We start from the raw sequence: 19,142 nt of genomic DNA, 5'->3' as shown, positions 1-19,142 counted from the left end.
GTCTTTGGAATGTGGGAGGAAACCCACGCAAACACGGGAAGAACATACAAACTCCTTGCAGATGTTGTCCTTGGTGGGACTGAGCCACCGTGCTGCCCTAGAAGGTATTAACACCACACTGCATACACAACGAGACTTGGACTCAATCTAGGTTTTTGGGAAAAGATGTGCCCCGTCATATATCTGCCTCATTGGCTATAATTGGATGGGCCTCTAATCCCTGGTTTCAGTTTAACATAACGCGGCCTAAGGTACAAATGTGGTGGCAGGAATATGATTCAGACATCGGAAATATGGTCACCAGGAGGAGGACTGAAATCCCTCACTCAGACCCCATTCCCAATGATGGACTGTGGTTCAGTCTTCAACACACTGGAGCAAATACCTGTGGTGAGGACAATAATTGCTTCCGTATATACACTCATGATCAAACACAGGTTAATGAGACGGTGTACCAAGATGGTGTTGAAGGATGTAGAGCATCTATGGGTAAAATAATAAGGAAAGAAAGGGGTAAATGTACATCTGGTATAAGTGGAAATCAAATGAATAATACTTGGTGTGCCCATAAGCCTATGTCAGGACAACACAAATGAGGGATAAATTAGTGGAAGCTATCGACTACCTAGATGATCAGATTTTCCAGATTCTTGAAGTTCTTAATGAAACTAATACAATACAGAGACAATTAATTATAGTTACTAACCAACATACTATAGTACTAGATTACCTGACAGCAAAAGAAGGAGGAATGTGTCATATAATTGGTCCCACCTGTTGCAATTATATTGACAAAATAGGTGAACTTAGAGACCAATGGTTAAATCAGCACAGTGCAAACAGACTCCTGGTGGGGTAACACATTCTCTTTTTAAATCCAGCAAATTGGTTTAATGGCCTAGCAGGATGGATTTTTGGCATTGTACAGACTTGTATGCAAATTTTGTTGTTTTGCTTATTGTTTTATCTAGCCGTAAAAGCGCTAATATATGTATTACTTAAGCTGCTGAATAATATATGTGTGAAAAAATAATCTAAGGCTGAACCTTCTGTAGTGTATCATAGACCCCAGATAGCCGTTGCTGATGGGGAAAGTGAGTGTCCACACTGAGGGTGGATGGGTGAAGCAGGTAGGAAGCCCCCTTATGGATACTAGACCCATGAGACAGTAGCTCCTTTGTGGACATCAGCTGACCCTGTGGCAAAAGTTATACCATTTACAAAAGGGGGAAATTGATATAGAAGGTTTGCCTTCATATCCCTTTAATACTTCAATTGCCTTTTGCCTATTATTGCTAGAATTATTCTTATGACACTGCAGACTATTAGTCTCTGTTTCAAGGAGACTATACTTGTTATCATATATGTCCTCAATAGTCAGCAACAACATGTTCTGGGTACATGGCAAACAAGGTATGACCCTGAGGGGTGGGGGCTACATGAGCCACATAGAGCTACATTTGTTGTAAATGGTATAAAATATTGCCTTGTGTTTCATTACGTCAGATAAAGTGATTTTCCCACGGCCCGTGTGCAGTCTCTTTTGTCTCCAAGTGCTTGTAAATTAAGGGCGTAAAAAACTCCTAATTCAGACTCACTGGTCATCTGGCATTCCTGACTTTGGTCAGAACGAAAACAGCTACGACAGCTTCAATTCAATTCAGTCTGTTTTTGGAAGCCTTATCTCTCCTGATGCTGGGTATTGTAACCAAAAAGCATGCATACCAACCTCCCTACCTATCTGCTGAGGCTCCCTGGGCGGGCTACATGGGAGACTGTGTGGGGCTCATGCAGTATATGGGGAGGCTGTGTGGGGTCTCATACTGTACATGGCGAGGATGTGTGAGGTTCATGCTGTACATGGCGAGGCTGTGTGAGGTTCATGCTGTACATGGGGAGGCTGTGTGGGGCTCATGCATTACATGGGTAGGCTGTGTGGGGCGGCTGTGTGGGGCTCATGTTGCATATGTAGTAGCTTGTGTGAGGCTCATGTTGTGTATATAAGGGGCTGTGAGGGGTTAAAGATATATAGGGGTTTAGCATATTTAATTCTGCTCAATATTAAGTGATAATATTAATTTATTAATATTAATTGTAAGAATTAATTTCAAGCTATTGGTTCTGCCTTCCACAACAGTCATGGTCTCATGTGGCCCCTCTAAAAAATTAATTGCTCACACCTGCTTTATAGTGAGTCTGACCCATAGGCAGCACGTGTCCGGCACCGGCTATACGGTCTAAGCCCAGTATGTTTGTCTCTGAAACACTGCAGCATCACAGAGAAAAACTTTTCTGACTTCTCCCCTCCTGCTGCCAATGACTGGTTGCACGCAGAAAGAAAATTGTCCCTCAGTGGGAGCAGATGGGGAGAAGCCACCAGGGACCCACCTGTCTGACTAGTCACCTGTGTGACCTCAGTCCACGGCGGCTTTCAAAGTAGGTTTTTGCATGAAATGCCGCAGCGTGTCAGAGTCAACCATACCTGGCTGGAATGATACAGCCAATGTCTGATCAATGCGGCCTGTGGATTGAGCAGCTGGCATCAGCCATCAGATTCCCTTTAAGATCCCATAGGTGCCAGTTATGTCACATGGTTGACCATTATCCTTATGTCTTTGAAGAGAGCTATAACTCCCAGCATGTACAGGAGCTAATATGGCATGTTGGGAGTTATAGTTCACCACAGGAGTAATGATTTTCTTTTGCATTAGTGGCATGGGAGCAGAGAGGACAATTTTTTTTGTTAATTCTAAGGCTATGTGCACACGTTGCCGCGCAAATTTCAGTGGGAATGCCGGAATTCCATTCCGCAGGAAATAAGCGAGAAAAACGCATTTTAATTTCTGCCTATTTCCCACGGAAAAACTAGCAATTTGCAAAAGTAATTAGCTTGCAGAATGCTAGCGTTTTCCAAGCGATCTGTAGCATCGCTTGGAAAACTGATTGACAGGTATATCACACTCGTCAAACAGTGTTTGACTATTAAGGAAAGAGAGCGCACAATATATCCACGCTGACCACACAAGGACAGAAATATTCTTCATTGCTTTATTGTGCCGATGCGTTTCATGGCATATCTGCCACTTCCTCAGGGCCAAAGAATTACAGAATCTGATTACAGCAGTGGTTTTATACAAAACCTTCATGACATCACAATTACATGCAAAAAGACATCACTTCCTGTGGAAACACCCCCTCCAATGTCAAAATGTCATACACCAGTCACAATAACTTTATATCAAGATCTAAACTCTGATAAAACACATTAAACATCTAAAAAATCAATCTTTAATTTGAAAAAGTGTATGAAACCTATATTCACTACATATTAAAATTTGATAAAAATAGAGTTGACTAGAATCCAACCCACAGATTTTTGGCGAGCCAGAACACTTAAGGCCTCCCATTACCATCATACTATGTCTACACTTGTTAGGATTGTTGTGGTTTTATATAAGCCCTTCATGACATAAGACCTACATGACATCACTAACAGACAAAACATCACTTCCTGTGAAAACTCCCCCTCCAATGTTAAAATGTCATACGCCAGCCAAGATAACTTTATATCAAAATATAACCTCTCATAAAACACATTGAACATCTAAACAATGAATCTTTCATTTAAAAATGTATGAAACCTATAATAAATATATATTGAATTTTTATAAAGATATAATGACTGGACTCGAACCCACAGGGTTTAGGCAAGCCAGAACCCTGTAGGCTTCCCATTACCATTATGCTACCTCTCCACTTGCAAGGAATGGTTCTGTAATTTGGAATTAACCGATTGTTTGGTAAAATTCCCACTAGGTGTCCGACATCCAATAACGGACCCCCATGTGAGAACGCTGACCCGCCAGGTCAGGGAAGGAAATCCGTCGGGCCGCTAGGGACAAAGAAACATGAGAGAAAGCTTATCAAAAAATATCTACCAACTCATTGAGGCCTTTAGGATGAATGGTATCTAGTTTATATATCCAATACAGTTCTCTCTTATTTAGACACTGTATTCTGTTTGGGGTATCTGATGGTATATGATCTATGGGTGTAACTCACAGAGAGGCTTTATTCCCGTGTTTTTCAAAACAATGTCGAGACAAGCCATGTTTCAGATATCCTTTAGAGATATTGTGTCTATGTGAGTTCATCATTAGATGTAGAGGCGGTGTAGTGCATCTCACATATTGTTTCCCACAGCAACAATCAATTAGATAAATCACAAAACTGGATTGACATGTTAGCTTAAATTAATGTCATATACTCTATCATTATCACTATTTGAATAAAAGGTATTTACATTATCACTGATCCATAAACACAAGCGTTTTTTTGTTTTTACATTTAAAGGAAACTCTTATGTGCTTCTGTAGGGTACTTTTTCCTGCATTCGGGGCTTTTTTGTCTCCCACATCCCTAATTCTACTGGGGGCCAAAATGTTTTATAGGGATGGCGCCCTCCTAAAGGTAACCACTGGTCTAGTTGGTAATACTTTCTGACAGACTGGGTAATTTAGTAGGACCTTTCAGTGCTTCTGTATTATATTCCTGAGAAAGTGCCATTTTGGGAAGAAAAGGTTGTGATGAAATTAGTGGTATAGTATTCATCTGTCGATTTTTTATTGTCTGTCCCATGTATTAAACTACTTTGTGAAATTCCCTTTGCCTCTGATTATGCTTTTTTTACTAATTTTTTTAGGGTATTCACGCTCTAAAAATCTCTCTCTTAGACATTTGCTTTGACATTTCTGTCCTTGTGTGGTCAGTGCGGATACATTGAAAAACCTGGTCTTTTTCTTCCTCCTTTGTGATAGTGTTTGACTAGTGTGAACAACTTTTTACTATTGAGGCTGCCTATGAAGCATCAGTAGTAAAAAGATCTAATGTTAAAAATAATTAAATAAATAAAAAATCGTGTCATTCTCACCTTCCGACGTCCCACGCAGCGTTCCCGATCATCACGATGCTCCCGGCAGGTCCCGTTCCCATTTGATGACATCGCGGTCTCGCGACACTGCTACGGTATCGCGAGACTGAGACGTCATCAATGGTCATTGTCGCAATGCATCACTTGGAACGGGACCTGCCTGGAGCATTGCTGAGGCCTGGTGACGCTGCGAGGGACATCGGAAGGTGAGATTATCACCATTTTTTTATTTTAATTCTATTTTTACAGGTATATGGTACCCAGAGCCTGGAGGAGAATCTCCTCTCTTCCAAACAGTGGGTACAATCCGCAAATGTTCTGCTTACTTTTCGCATGGTGAGCATAGCCTCATGCGGAAAGAAAGCAGAACAATGCATTCCTATGTGCGCGGAATTCCCGTGATTCCGCACAAAGAATGAGCATGCTGCGTATCTTTCTGTAATTCCGCCACGGAAAAATCCGCAGCATTAGGAAAGCATGTGCGGACTGCTATATGATTGCATGGGATGCTTTTTTTTGCGTTTGTGGAATGCTCTGCGGATTTGGCCGCGCGGATTTTTAAAATTCGTAGATAAATCTGCAGGTCAAAACACCTGCAGTTTTACCTGTGGATTAGCCTGCGGTATTGCCCTGCGGTTTATCATCTCTACAGTGGAGGAGATGGTAAACTGCAGCCGAATCCGCAGAAAGAATTGACATGTCAATTTTTTCTGCGGTTTAGAAACCGCAGAAAAATCCGCGTGGAAAAATCTGCACCGTCTGCACTGCGGTTTTTGATATCCATAGGATATTATGGTAGTGTACACCGCAGCAGAAACTGCTGAGGATCCGCAGCATAATCCACAGCGTGTGCACACACCCTAAGGCTGTGTTCACACGTAGCATTTTTTTCCAGAAATGCCCGATGGCCAGTCCGGCCCTGGGTGTGATAAGCTGCAGTAATGTGTTTAGCTTTGGTTGCAAATGTGGTAGGGGCCGGGCTTCGGGGGTGGACCACTGCTTACCCTGCGGTGCGTGTTTGTGGTCGTCAGGAGGATGACGAATAAAATCCGTAACTGTTACAAGTGAAATCTGTCTCCGCCTCGTCCTTGAAATGCCTGGTATCTGTGTCATCCGGACAGGGTAAGCAGTGGTCCACCCCTGAGCCCGGCCCCTACCACATTTGCATCCAAAGCTAAACACATTAATGCAGCTTATCACACCCAGGGCCGGACTGGCCATCGGGCATTTCTGGAAAATGCCAGAACGGCCAAACCCTGTAGTGGGACGCACGATCTGTAATCCTCTTCACGCTGTCAGCTGCTAAAAATCACGGCCGCCACATGAAATTTGTGGCTGCGGTCTGATGGCCAACTCCTGATCCGGGAAGCAGCGACGTAACAGAGATAGGGCAAGGGGAGGAGGAGACTCAATGTGCTCAGTGCTGTGCTGCTTGGAGCTCCGGTCCTGCTTCTTACTGCAGTGATCAGTACATCAGACGTCCACTTCCTCAAGTCTAGCGCAGCTTGCATGGCCAGAAGGGGTTAGCAAGCATCTGATAAGCTGAGTGCACTACACAGAGAAGAAGCCCAGACAGCAGCACAGGAGCTGCACCTAGGAAGAAAGAAGCTGTTAAGAGGCAGGCATTAGTGTACGTGCACACGCTGTGGAATGCTCTGCGGATTTGGCCGCGAGGATTTTGTAAAATTCGTAGATAAATCTGCAGGTCAAAAGACCTGCAGTTTTACCTGTGGTTTAGCCTGCGGTTTTGCCCTGCGGTTTATCATCTCTACAGTGGAGGAGATGGTAAACTGCAGCCGAATCCGCAGAAAGAATTGACATGTCAATTTTTTCTGCGGTTTAGAAACCGCAGAAAAATCCGCGTGGAAAAATCTGCACCGTCTGCACTGCGGTTTTTGATATCCATAGGATATTATGGTAGTGTACACCGCAGCAGAAACTGCTGAGGATCCGCAGCATAATCCACAGCATGTGCACACACCCTAAGGCTGTGTTCACACGTAGCATTTTTTTCCAGAAATGCCCGATGGCCAGTCCGGCCCTGGGTGTGATAAGCTGCAGTAATGTGTTTAGCTTTGGTTGCAAATGTGGTAGGGGCCGGGCTTCGGGGGTGGACCACTGCTTACCCTGCGGTGCGTGTTTGTGGTCGTCAGGAGGACGACGAATAAAATCCGTAACTGTTACAAGTGAAATCTGTCTCCGCCTCGTCCTTGAAATGCCTGGTATCTGTGTCATCCGGACAGGGTAAGCAGTGGTCCACCCCTGAGCCCGGCCCCTACCACATTTGCATCCAAAGCTAAACACATTAATGCAGCTTATCACACCCAGGGCCGGACTGGCCATCGGGCATTTCTGGAAAATGCCAGAACGGCCAAACCCTGTAGTGGGACGCACGATCTGTAATCCTCTTCACGCTGTCAGCTGCTAAAAATCACGGCCGCCACATGAAATTTGTGGCTGCGGTCTGATGGCCAACTCCTGATCCGGGAAGCAGCGACGTAACAGAGATAGGGCAAGGGGAGGAGGAGACTCAATGTGCTCAGTGCTGTGCTGCTTGGAGCTCCGGTCCTGCTTCTTACTGCAGTGATCAGTACATCAGACGTCCACTTCCTCAAGTCTAGCGCAGCTTGCATGGCCAGAAGGGGTTAGCAAGCATCTGATAAGCTGAGTGCACTACACAGAGAAGAAGCCCAGACAGCAGCACAGGAGCTGCACCTAGGAAGAAAGAAGCTGTTAAGAGGCAGGCATTAGTGTACGTGCACACGCTGTGGAATGCTCTGCGGATTTGGCCGCGAGGATTTTGTAAAATTCGTAGATAAATCTGCAGGTCAAAAGACCTGCAGTTTTACCTGTGGTTTAGCCTGCGGTTTTGCCCTGCGGTTTATCATCTCTACAGTGGAGGAGATGGTAAACTGCAGCCGAATCCGCAGAAAGAATTGACATGTCAATTTTTTCTGCAGTTTAGAAAACGCAGCAAATCCGCGTGGAAAAATCTGCACCATCTGCACTGCGGTTTTTTGTATAACATAGGATATTATGGTAGTGTACACCGCAGCAGAAACTGCTGCGGGTCCGCAGGGCCAAAACTTCTGTGGATCCGCAGCAGAATCCACAGCGTGTGCACACACCCTAAGGCTGTGTTCACACGTAGCTTTTTTTGCGTTTTCGCTGCAATTTTAAACGTGCGATTTTGCTGCAAAAACGCAAAAAAAAGCATCCCATGCAATCATATAGCAGTCCGCACATGCTTTCCTAATGCTGCGGATTTTTCGTGGCGGAATTGCATTGCAGAAAGATACGCAGCATGCTCATTCTTTGTGCGGAATCGCGGGAATTCCGCGCACATAGGAATGCATTGTTCTGCTTTCTTTCCGCATGAGGCTATGCTCACCATGCGAAAAGTAAGCAGAACATTTGCGGATTGTACCCACTGTTTGGAAGAGAGGAGATTCTCCTCCAGGCTCTGGGTACCATATACCTGTAAAAATAGAATTAAAATAAAAAAATGGTGATAATCTCACCTTCCGACGTCCCTCGCAGCGTCACCAGGCCTCAGCAATGCTCCAGGCTGGTCCCGTTCCAAGTGATGCATTGCGACAATGACCATTGATGACGTCTCAGTCTCGCGATACCGTAGCAGTGTCGCGAGACCGCGATGTCATCAAATGGGAACGGGACCTGCCGGGAGCATCGCGATGATCGGGAACGCTGCGTGGGACGTCGGAAGGTGAGAATGACACGATTTTTTATTTATTTAATTATTTTTAACATTAGATCTTTTTACTACTGATGCTTCATAGGCAGCCTCAATAGTAAAAAGTTGTTCACACTAGTCAAACACTATCACAAAGGAGGAAGAAAAAGACCAGGTTTTTCAATGTATCCGCACTGACCACACAAGGACAGAAATGTCAAAGTAAATGTCTAAGAGAGAGATTTTTAGAGCGTGAATACCCTAAAAAATTAGTAAAAAAAGCATACTCAGAGGCAAAGGGAATTTCACAAAGTAGTTTAATACATGGGACAGACAATAAAAAATCTACAGATGAATACTATACCACTAATTTCATCACAACCTTTTCTTCCCAAAATGGCACTTTCTCAGGAATATAATACAGAAGCACTGAAAGGTCCTACTAAATTACCCAGTCTGTCAGAAAGTATTACCAACTAGACCAGTGGTTACCTTTAGGAGGGCGCCATCCCTATAAAACATTTTAGCCCCCAGTAGAATTAGGGATGTGGGAGACAAAAAAGCCCCGAATGCAGGAAAAAGTACCCTACAGAAGCACATAAGAGTTTCCTTTAAATGTAAAAACAAAAAAACGCTTGTGTTTATGGATCAGTGATAATGTAAATACTTTTTATTCAAATAGTGATAATGATAGAGTATATGACATTAATTTAAGCTAACATGTCAATCCAGTTTTGTGATTTATCTAATTGATTGTTGCTGTGGGAAACAATATGTGAGACGCACTACACCGCCTCTACATCTAAGGATGAACTCACATAGACACAATATCTCTAAAGGATATCTGAAACATGGCTTGTCTCGACATTGTTTTGAAAAACACGGGAATAAAGCCTCTCTGTGAGTTACACCCATAGATCATATACCATCAGATACCCCAAACAGAATACAGTGTCTAAATAAGAGAGAACTGTATTGGATATATAAACTAGATACCATTCATCCTAAAGGCCTCAATGAGTTGGTAGATATTTTTTGATAAGCTTTCTCTCATGTTTCTTTGTCCCTAGCGGCCCGACGGATTTCCTTCCCTGACCTGGCGGGTCAGCGTTCTCACATGGGGGTCCGTTATTGGATGTCGGACACCTAGTGGGAATTTTACCAAACAATCGGTTAATTCCAAATTACAGAACCATTCCTTGCAAGTGGAGAGGTAGCATAATGGTAATGGGAAGCCTACAGGGTTCTGGCTTGCCTAAACCCTGTGGGTTCGAGTCCAGTCATTATATCTTTATAAAAATTCAATATATATTTATTATAGGTTTCATACATTTTTAAATGAAAGATTCATTGTTTAGATGTTCAATGTGTTTTATGAGAGGTTATATTTTGATATAAAGTTATCTTGGCTGGCGTATGACATTTTAACATTGGAGGGGGAGTTTTCACAGGAAGTGATGTTTTGTCTGTTAGTGATGTCATGTAGGTCTTATGTCATGAAGGGCTTATATAAAACCACAACAATCCTAACAAGTGGAGACATAGTATGATGGTAATGGGAGGCCTTAAGTGTTCTGGCTCGCCGAAAATCTGTGGGTTGGATTCTAGTCAACTCTATTTTTATCAAATTTTAATATGTAGTGAATATAGGTTTCATACACTTTTTCAAATTAAAGATTGATTTTTTAGATGTTTAATGTGTTTTATCAGAGTTTAGATCTTGATATAAAGTTATTGTGACTGGTGTATGACATTTTGACATTGGAGGGGGTGTTTCCACAGGAAGTGATGTCTTTTTGCATGTAATTGTGATGTCATGAAGGTTTTGTATAAAACCACTGCTGTAATCAGATTCTGTAATTCTTTGGCCCTGAGGAAGTGGCAGATATGCCATGAAACGCATCGGCACAATAAAGCAATGAAGAATATTTCTGTCCTTGTGTGGTCAGCGTGGATATATTGTGCGCTCTCTTTCCTTAATAGTCAAACACTGTTTGACGAGTGTGACATACCTGTCAATCAGTTTTCCAAGCGATGCTACAGATCGCTTGGAAAACGCTAGCATTCTGCAAGCTAATTACTTTTGCAAATTGCTAGTTTTTCCGTGGGAAATAGGCAGAAATTAAAATGCGTTTTTCTCGCTTATTTCCTGCGGAATGGAATTCCGGCATTCCCGATGAAATTTGCGTGGCAACGTGTGCACATAGCCTTAGAATTAACAAAAAAAAATTGTCCTCTCTGCTCCCATGCCACTAATGCAAAAGAAAATCATTACTCCTGTGGTGAACTATAACTCCCAACATGCCATATTAGCTCCTGTACATGCTGGGAGTTATAGCTCTCTTCAAAGACATAAGGATAATGGTCAACCATGTGACATAACTGGCACCTATGGGATCTTAAAGGGAATCTGATGGCTGATGCCAGCTGCTCAATCCACAGGCCGCATTGATCAGACATTGGCTGTATCATTCCAGCCAGGTATGGTTGACTCTGACACGCTGCGGCATTTCATGCAAAAACCTACTTTGAAAGCCGCCGTGGACTGAGGTCACACAGGTGACTAGTCAGACAGGTGGGTCCCTGGTGGCTTCTCCCCATCTGCTCCCACTGAGGGACAATTTTCTTTCTGCGTGCAACCAGTCATTGGCAGCAGGAGGGGAGAAGTCAGAAAAGTTTTTCTCTGTGATGCTGCAGTGTTTCAGAGACAAACATACAGGGCTTAGACCGTATAGCCGGTGCCGGACACGTGCTGCCTATGGGTCAGACTCACTATAAAGCAGGTGTGAGCAATTAATTTTTTAGAGGGGCCACATGAGACCATGACTGTTGTGGAAGGCAGAACCAATAGCTTGAAATTAATTCTTAATATTAATTTATTAATATTAACTGTATCACTTAATATTGAGCAGAATTAAATATGCTAAACCCCTATATATCTTTAACCCCTCACAGCCCCTTATATACACAACATGAGCCTCACACAAGCTACTACATATGCAACATGAGCCCCACACAGCCGCCCCACACAGCCTACCCATGTAATGCATGAGCCCCACACAGCCTCCCCATGTACAGCATGAACACCACACAGCCTCCCCATGTACAGCATGAACCTCACACAGCTTCGCCATGTACAGCATGAACCTCACACATCCTCGCCATGTACAGTATGAGACCCCACACAGCCTCCCCATATACTGCATGAGCCCCACACAGTCTCCCATGTAGCCCCCCCAGGGAGCCTCAGCAGATAGGTAGGGAGGTTGGTATGCACGCTTTTTGGTTACAATACCCAGCATCAGGAGAGATAAGGCTTCCAAAAACAGACTGAATTGAAGCTGTCGTAGCTGTTTTCGTTCTGACCAAAGTCAGGAATGCCAGATGACCAGTGAGTCTGAATTAGCAGTTTTTTACGCCCTTAATTTACAAGCACTTGGAGACAAAAGAGACTGCACACGGGTCGTGGGAAAATCACTTTATCTGACTAAATGAACCACAAGGCAATATTTTATACCATTTACAACAAATGTAGCTCTATGTGGCTCATGTAGCCCCCACCCCTCAGGGTCATACCTTGTTTGCCATGTACCCAGAACATGTTGTTGCTGACTATTGAGGACATATATGATAACAAGTATAGTCTCCTTGAAACAGAGACTAATAGTCTGCAGTGTCATAAGAATAATTCTAGCAATAATAGGCAAAAGCCAATTGAAGTATTAAAGGGATATGAAGGCAAACCTTCTATATCAATTTCCCCCTTTTGTAAATGGTATAACTTTTGCCACAGGGTCAGCTGATGTCCACAAAGGAGCTACTGTCTCATGGGTCTAGTACCCATAAGGGGGCTTCCTACCTGCTTCACCCATCCACCCTCAGTGTGGACACTCACTTTCCCCATCAGCAACGCTATCTGGGGCCTATGATACACTACAGAAGGTTCAGCCTTAGATTATTTTTTCACACATATATTATTCAGCAGCTTAAGTAATACATATATTAGCGCTTTTACGGCTACATAAAACAATAAGCAAAACAACAAAATTTGCATACAAGTCTGTACAATGCCAAAAATCCATCCTGCTAGGCCATTAAACCAATTTGCTGGATTTAAAAAAAGAGAATGTGTTACCCCACCAGGAGTCTGTTTGCACTGTGCTGTTTTAACCATTGGTCTCTAAGTTCACCTATTTTGTCAATATAATTGCAACAGGTGGGACCAATTATATGACACATTCCTCCTTCTTTTGCTGTCAGGTAATCTAGTGCTATAGTATGTTGGTTAGTAACTATGATTAATTGTCTCTGTATTGTATTAGTTTCATAGAATCATAGAATCATAGAATCGTAGAGTTGGAAGGGACCTCCTGGGCCATCTGGTCCAACCCCCTGCTCAAAGCAGGATTCGCTAAATCATCCCAGTCAGATGTCTGTCCAGCCTCTGTTTGAAGACTTCCATTGAAGGAGAACTCACCACTTCTCGTGGCAGCCTGTTCCACTCATTGATCACTCTAACTGTCAAAAAGTTTTTTCTAATATCTAATCTGTGTCTCCTCCCATTCAGTTTCATCCCATTGCTTCTAGTCTTTCCTTGTGCAAATGAGAATAAAGTTGATCCTTCTACAATGTGACAGCCCTTTAGATATTTGTAGACAGCTATTAAGTCTCCTCTCAGTCTTCTCTTTTGCAAACTAAACATTCCCAAATCCTGCAACCTTTCCTCATAAGACAGGGTTTGCAGACCGGTCACCATTCTGGTCGCTCTTTTCTGAACTTGCTCCAGTTTGTTGATGTCTTTTTTAAAATGTGGTGCCCAAAACTGGACACAATATTCCAGATGAGGTCTGACCAAAGAGGAGTAGAGGGAAATAATGACTTCACGTGATCTAGACTGTATGCTTCTGTTAATACATCCTAGAATTGCATTTGCCTTTTTTGCTGCTGCATCACACTGTTGACTCATATTCAGTCTGTGATCTATTAGTATACCCAAGTCTTTTTCACATGTGCTGTCACTTAGCCCTATTCCTCCCATTCTATATATGCTTTTTCCATTTTTATTGCCCAGATGTAGTACTTTGCATTTCTCCCTGTTAAAAACCATTCTGTTAGTTGCTGCCCACTTCTCCAGTTTATTTAAATCTTTTTGAATCCTCTCTCTCTCTTCTCTAGTATTAGCTATCCCTCCTAGCTTTGTGTCATCAGCAAATTTAATCAGTTTACCCTCAATTCCTTCATCTAAATCGTTGATAAAGATGTTGAACAATACAGGGCCCAGGACAGAGCCCTGTGGTACCCCACTTGAGACATTCTTCCAACTGGATGTGCAGCCATTTACGACCACTCTTTGGGTCCGATCACTAAGCCAGTTATGAATCCACCTAACAGTTGCCTTGTCCATTCCATACTTAGTCATTTTTTCAATAAGGATTGTATGAGAGACTTTGTCAAATGCTTTGCTGAAGTCAAGATATACTATATCTACAGCATTTCCTTGATCCACCCAATCAGTGATACCGTCATAGAAGGAAATTAAGTTAGTCTGACATGACTTATTAGTTACAAACCCATGCTGACTCTGTTTAATCACTTCATTCTTATCCAGGTATTGACATACATGTTGTTTAATAATTTGTTCAAAGATCTTTCCTGGTATAGAAGTCAGACTCACCGGCCTATAGTTACCTGGGTCCACCTTCTTCCCCTTTTTGAAGATAGGAACAACATTTGCTCTTCTCCAGTCTTCTGGCACTTCTCCTGTTCTCCAAGAATTTTCAAAGATTATAGAGAGGGGTTCAAAAATTTCTTCTGCTATCTCCTTCAGTACTCTGGGGTGTAATTCATCTGGACCTGGAGACTTGAATTCATTTAGGCTAGCTAAGTGTTTCCTCACTATCTTTCTGTTTATAGATATCCTGGATTCTTCTATTCCCTTAATAGGACAGTGAATAACAGTTGATGTTACATTTCCTTTCTGAGAGAAAACAGATGCAAAATAGGAATTTAAAAGTTCAGCCTTCTCAACATCCTGTCTTACCATTTCATCATTTTCATCCTGTAAAAATCCTATAGCATCTTTGACTTTTCTTTTACTTTTGACATATCCCCAAAATCCTTTATTATTGCTTTTGACATCTCTTGCAAGCCTCAATTCATTTTCAGCTTTAGCTAATCTGATTTGTGCCCTGCAGGTTCTGCAGACAGCATTATATTCTTCTTTAGATATGCCTCCCTCTTTCCATTTTATAAACATTTTTTTCTTCCTTTTTAGCATGTGCTTAAGTTCTGTGTTCATCCATCCTGGTTTCCTTAACTGCTTCCTATTCTTCCCTCTTTTCGGAATTGTTAACAACTGTGCTTTGAGAATTTCATTTTTCAAGATTTCCCATCCTTCCTGGACTAGGGTCTAAGAAGTAAGGTTTCTCCTTGCGGAGAGTGACATGCCAGCTGTGGCTTGTCAAGGTAAGGAGACTTATTCGCCGTGCAATGCTCCTCTAGGAAAATAATATGCAAATTGCCTCTTCAGAAAGAAAGAGGACTTTTACTCTACAGCGCCACCTATTGGTAGTAGCGATCCTACAAGTCACACTCAACCCTTTAACGAGTCTTGTAGTATGACTTAGGATACAAGCCAAATCAGAATCTCAATTTGCAGACACGGTGTTTCGAGCTGTTGGCTCTCGTCAGTGCAAAGTATGAGATCTGATTTGGCAAGGTGAGAGGCTCTGGACTAGGGTCTAAGAAGTAAGGTTTCTCCTTGCGGAGAGTGACATGCCAGCTGTGGCTTGTCAAGGTAAGGAGACTTATTCGCCGTGCAATGCTCCTCTAGGAAAATAATATGCAAATTGCCTCTTCAGAAAGAAAGAGGACTTTTACTCTACAGCGCCACCTATTGGTAGTAGCGATCCTACAAGTCACAATCAACCCTTTAACGAGTCTTGTAGTATGACTTAGGATACAAGCCAAATCAGAATCTCAATTTGCAGACACGGTGTTTCGAGCTGTTGGCTCTCGTCAGTGCAAAGTATGAGATCTGATTTGGCAAGGTGAGAGGCTCTGGACTAGGGTCTAAGAAGTAAGGTTTCTCCTTGCGGAGAGTGACATGCCAGCTGTGGCTTGTCAAGGTAAGGAGACTTATTCGCCGTGCAATGCTCCTCTAGGAAAATAATATGCAAATTGCCTCTTCAGAAAGAAAGAGGACTTTTACTCTACAGCGCCACCTATTGGTAGTAGCGATCCTACAAGTCACAATCAACCCTTTAACGAGTCTTGTAGTATGACTTAGGATACAAGCCAAATCAGAATCTCAATTTGCAGACACGGTGTTTAAAGTTTATAGCTGGCATGTCACTCTCCGCAAGGAGAAACCTTACTTCTTAGACCCTAGTCCAGAGCCTCTCACCTTGCCAAATCAGATCTCATACTTTGCACTGACGAGAGCCAACAGCTCGAAACACCGTGTCTGCAAATTGAGATTCTGATTTGGCTTGTATCCTAAGTCATACTACAAGACTCGTTAAAGGGTTGATTGTGACTTGTAGGATCGCTACTACCAATAGGTGGCGCTGTAGAGTAAAAGTCCTCTTTCTTTCTGAAGAGGCAATTTGCATATTATTTTCCTAGAGGAGCATTGCACGGCGAATAAGTCTCCTTACCTTGACAAGCCACAGCTGGCATGTCACTCTCCGCAAGGAGAAACCTTACTTCTTAGACCCTAGTCCAGAGCCTCTCACCTTGCCAAATCAGATCTCATACTTTGCACTGACGAGAGCCAACAGCTCGAAACACCGTGTCTGCAAATTGAGATTCTGATTTGGCTTGTATCCTAAGTCATACTACAAGACTCGTTAAAGGGTTGATTGTGACTTGTAGGATCGCTACTACCAATAGGTGGCGCTGTAGAGTAAAAGTCCTCTTTCTTTCTGAAGAGGCAATTTGCATATTATTTTCCTAGAGGAGCATTGCACGGCGAATAAGTCTCCTTACCTTGACAAGCCACAGCTGGCATGTCACTCTCCGCAAGGAGAAACCTTACTTCTTAGACCCTAGTCCAGAGCCTCTCACCTTGCCAAATCAGATCTCATACTTTGCACTGACGAGAGCCAACAGCTCGAAACACCGTGTCTGCAAATTGAGATTCTGATTTGGCTTGTATCCTAAGTCATACTACAAGACTCGTTAAAGGGTTGATTGTGACTTGTAGGATCGCTACTACCAATAGGTGGCGCTGTAGAGTAAAAGTCCTCTTTCTTTCTGAAGAGGCAATTTGCATATTATTTTCCTAGAGGAGCATTGCACGGCGAATAAGTCTCCTTACCTTGACAAGCCACAGCTGGCATGTCACTCTCCGCAAGGAGAAACCTTACTTCTTAGACCCTAGTCCAGAGCCTCTCACCTTGCCAAATCAGATCTCATACTTTGCACTGACGAGAGCCAACAGCTCGAAACACCGTGTCTGCAAATTGAGATTCTGATTTGGCTTGTATCCTAAGTCATACTACAAGACTCGTTAAAGGGTTGATTGTGACTTGTAGGATCGCTACTACCAATAGGTGGCGCTGTAGAGTAAAAGTCCTCTTTCTTTCTGAAGAGGCAATTTGCATATTATTTTCCTAGAGGAGCATTGCACGGCGAATAAGTCTCCTTACCTTGACAAGCCACAGCTGGCATGTCACTCTCCGCAAGGAGAAACCTTACTTCTTAGACCCTAGTCCAGAGCCTCTCACCTTGCCAAATCAGATCTCATACTTTGCACTGACGAGAGCCAACAGCTCGAAACACCGTGTCTGCAAATTGAGATTCTGATTTGGCTTGTATCCTAAGTCATACTACAAGACTCGTTAAAGGGTTGATTGTGACTTGTAGGATCGCTACTACCAATAGGTGGCGCTGTAGAGTAAAAGTCCTCTTTCTTTCTGAAGAGGCAATTTGCATATTATTTTCCTAGAGGAGCATTGCACGGCGAATAAGTCTCCTTACCTTGACAAGCCACAGCTGGCATGTCACTCTCCGCAAGGAGAAACCTTACTTCTTAGACCCTAGTCCAGAGCCTCTCACCTTGCCAAATCAGATCTCACACTTTGCACTGACGAGAGCCAACAGCTCGAAACACCGTGTCTGCAAATTGAGATTCTGATTTGGCTTGTATCCTAAGTCATACTACAAGACTCGTTAAAGGGTTGATTGTGACTTGTAGGATCGCTACTACCAATAGGTGGCGCTGTAGAGTAAAAGTCCTCTTTCTTTCTGAAGAGGCAATTTGCATACCATCCTTCCTGGACATTTTTGTCTTTAAGGATATCCAGCCATTGGATCCCTCCAATTCTCTTTCTGAATCCCTTAAAATCTGCCTTTCTGAAATCTAACCTTGACGTCTGAGTCTTCACAGGTCTTCCGCCTCTAGTTATCCAAAATTCTAAAATAGCATGGTCGCTACCTCCTAGGGTCCCAGCCACTTTTACCTCCTCAACCATTTCCTCCCTGTTTATAAGGATTAGATCCAAGGTAGCAGTTCCCCTTGTTTTCTCCCTTACCTTTTGGAAGATAAAGTTGTCAGCAAGAGAGGATAAGAATTTCATTAAGAACTTCAAGAATCTGGAAAATCTGATCATCTAGGTAGTCGATAGCTTCCACTAATTTATCCCTCATTTGTGTTATGAAGGGGTATATTAGCATATAACTGAATATTTTATTTGTTATCCCCATTTCTACTAGATGCGGCCTACCATTTGGACGGGGCTTATTGTCTGCAGCCCTTCTATACAAAGTATGAATTGGAATTGCTGCTGTGTCTATTTTCTTATAAGGAATTATGAAAGTGGCTTGTATTAGTTTGGCAAGAGTGCAAACTCCTCTTATGTCTGGGCTCACCCACCTGTAGGCACGATGTCCGCAAACCAAGAATACTCCTTCAGGGAGAACACAAACGTGACCAGGGGTCTGTATACATTGGTATAACCTCAAAAGTCCTGACATAGGCTTAAGGGCACACCAAGTATTATTCATTTGATTTCCACTTATACCAGATGTACATTTACCCCTTTCTTTCCTTATTATTTTACCCGTAGATGCTCTACAGCCTTCAACACCATCTTGGTACACCGTCTCATTAACCTGTGTTTGATCATGAGTGTATATACGGAAGCAATTATTGTCCTCACCACAGGTATTTGCTCCAGTGTGTTGAAGACTGAACCACAGTCCATCATTGGGAATGGGGTCTGAGTGAGGGATTTCAGTCCTCCTCCTGGCGACCATATTTCCGATGTCTGAATCATATTCCCGCCACCACATTTGTACCTTAGGCCGCGTTATGTTAAACTGAAACCAGGGATTAGAGGCCCATCCGATTATAGCCAATGAGGCAGATATATGATGGGGCACATCTTTTCCCAGAAACCTAGATTGAGTCCAAGTCTCGTTGTGTATGCAGTGTGGTGTTAATACCTTCTAGGGCAGCACGGTGGCTCAGTCCCACCAAGGACAACATCTGCAAGGAGTTTGTATGTTCTTCCC

This window comes from Dendrobates tinctorius, unplaced genomic scaffold (genome assembly GCF_039654945.1).
Source record: "Dendrobates tinctorius isolate UK_male_01 unplaced genomic scaffold, ASM3965494v1 ptg000109l, whole genome shotgun sequence".
In the NCBI taxonomy this organism is placed as follows: Eukaryota; Metazoa; Chordata; class Amphibia; order Anura; family Dendrobatidae; genus Dendrobates; species Dendrobates tinctorius.
Note: the sequence above shows the minus strand (reverse complement) of the source record.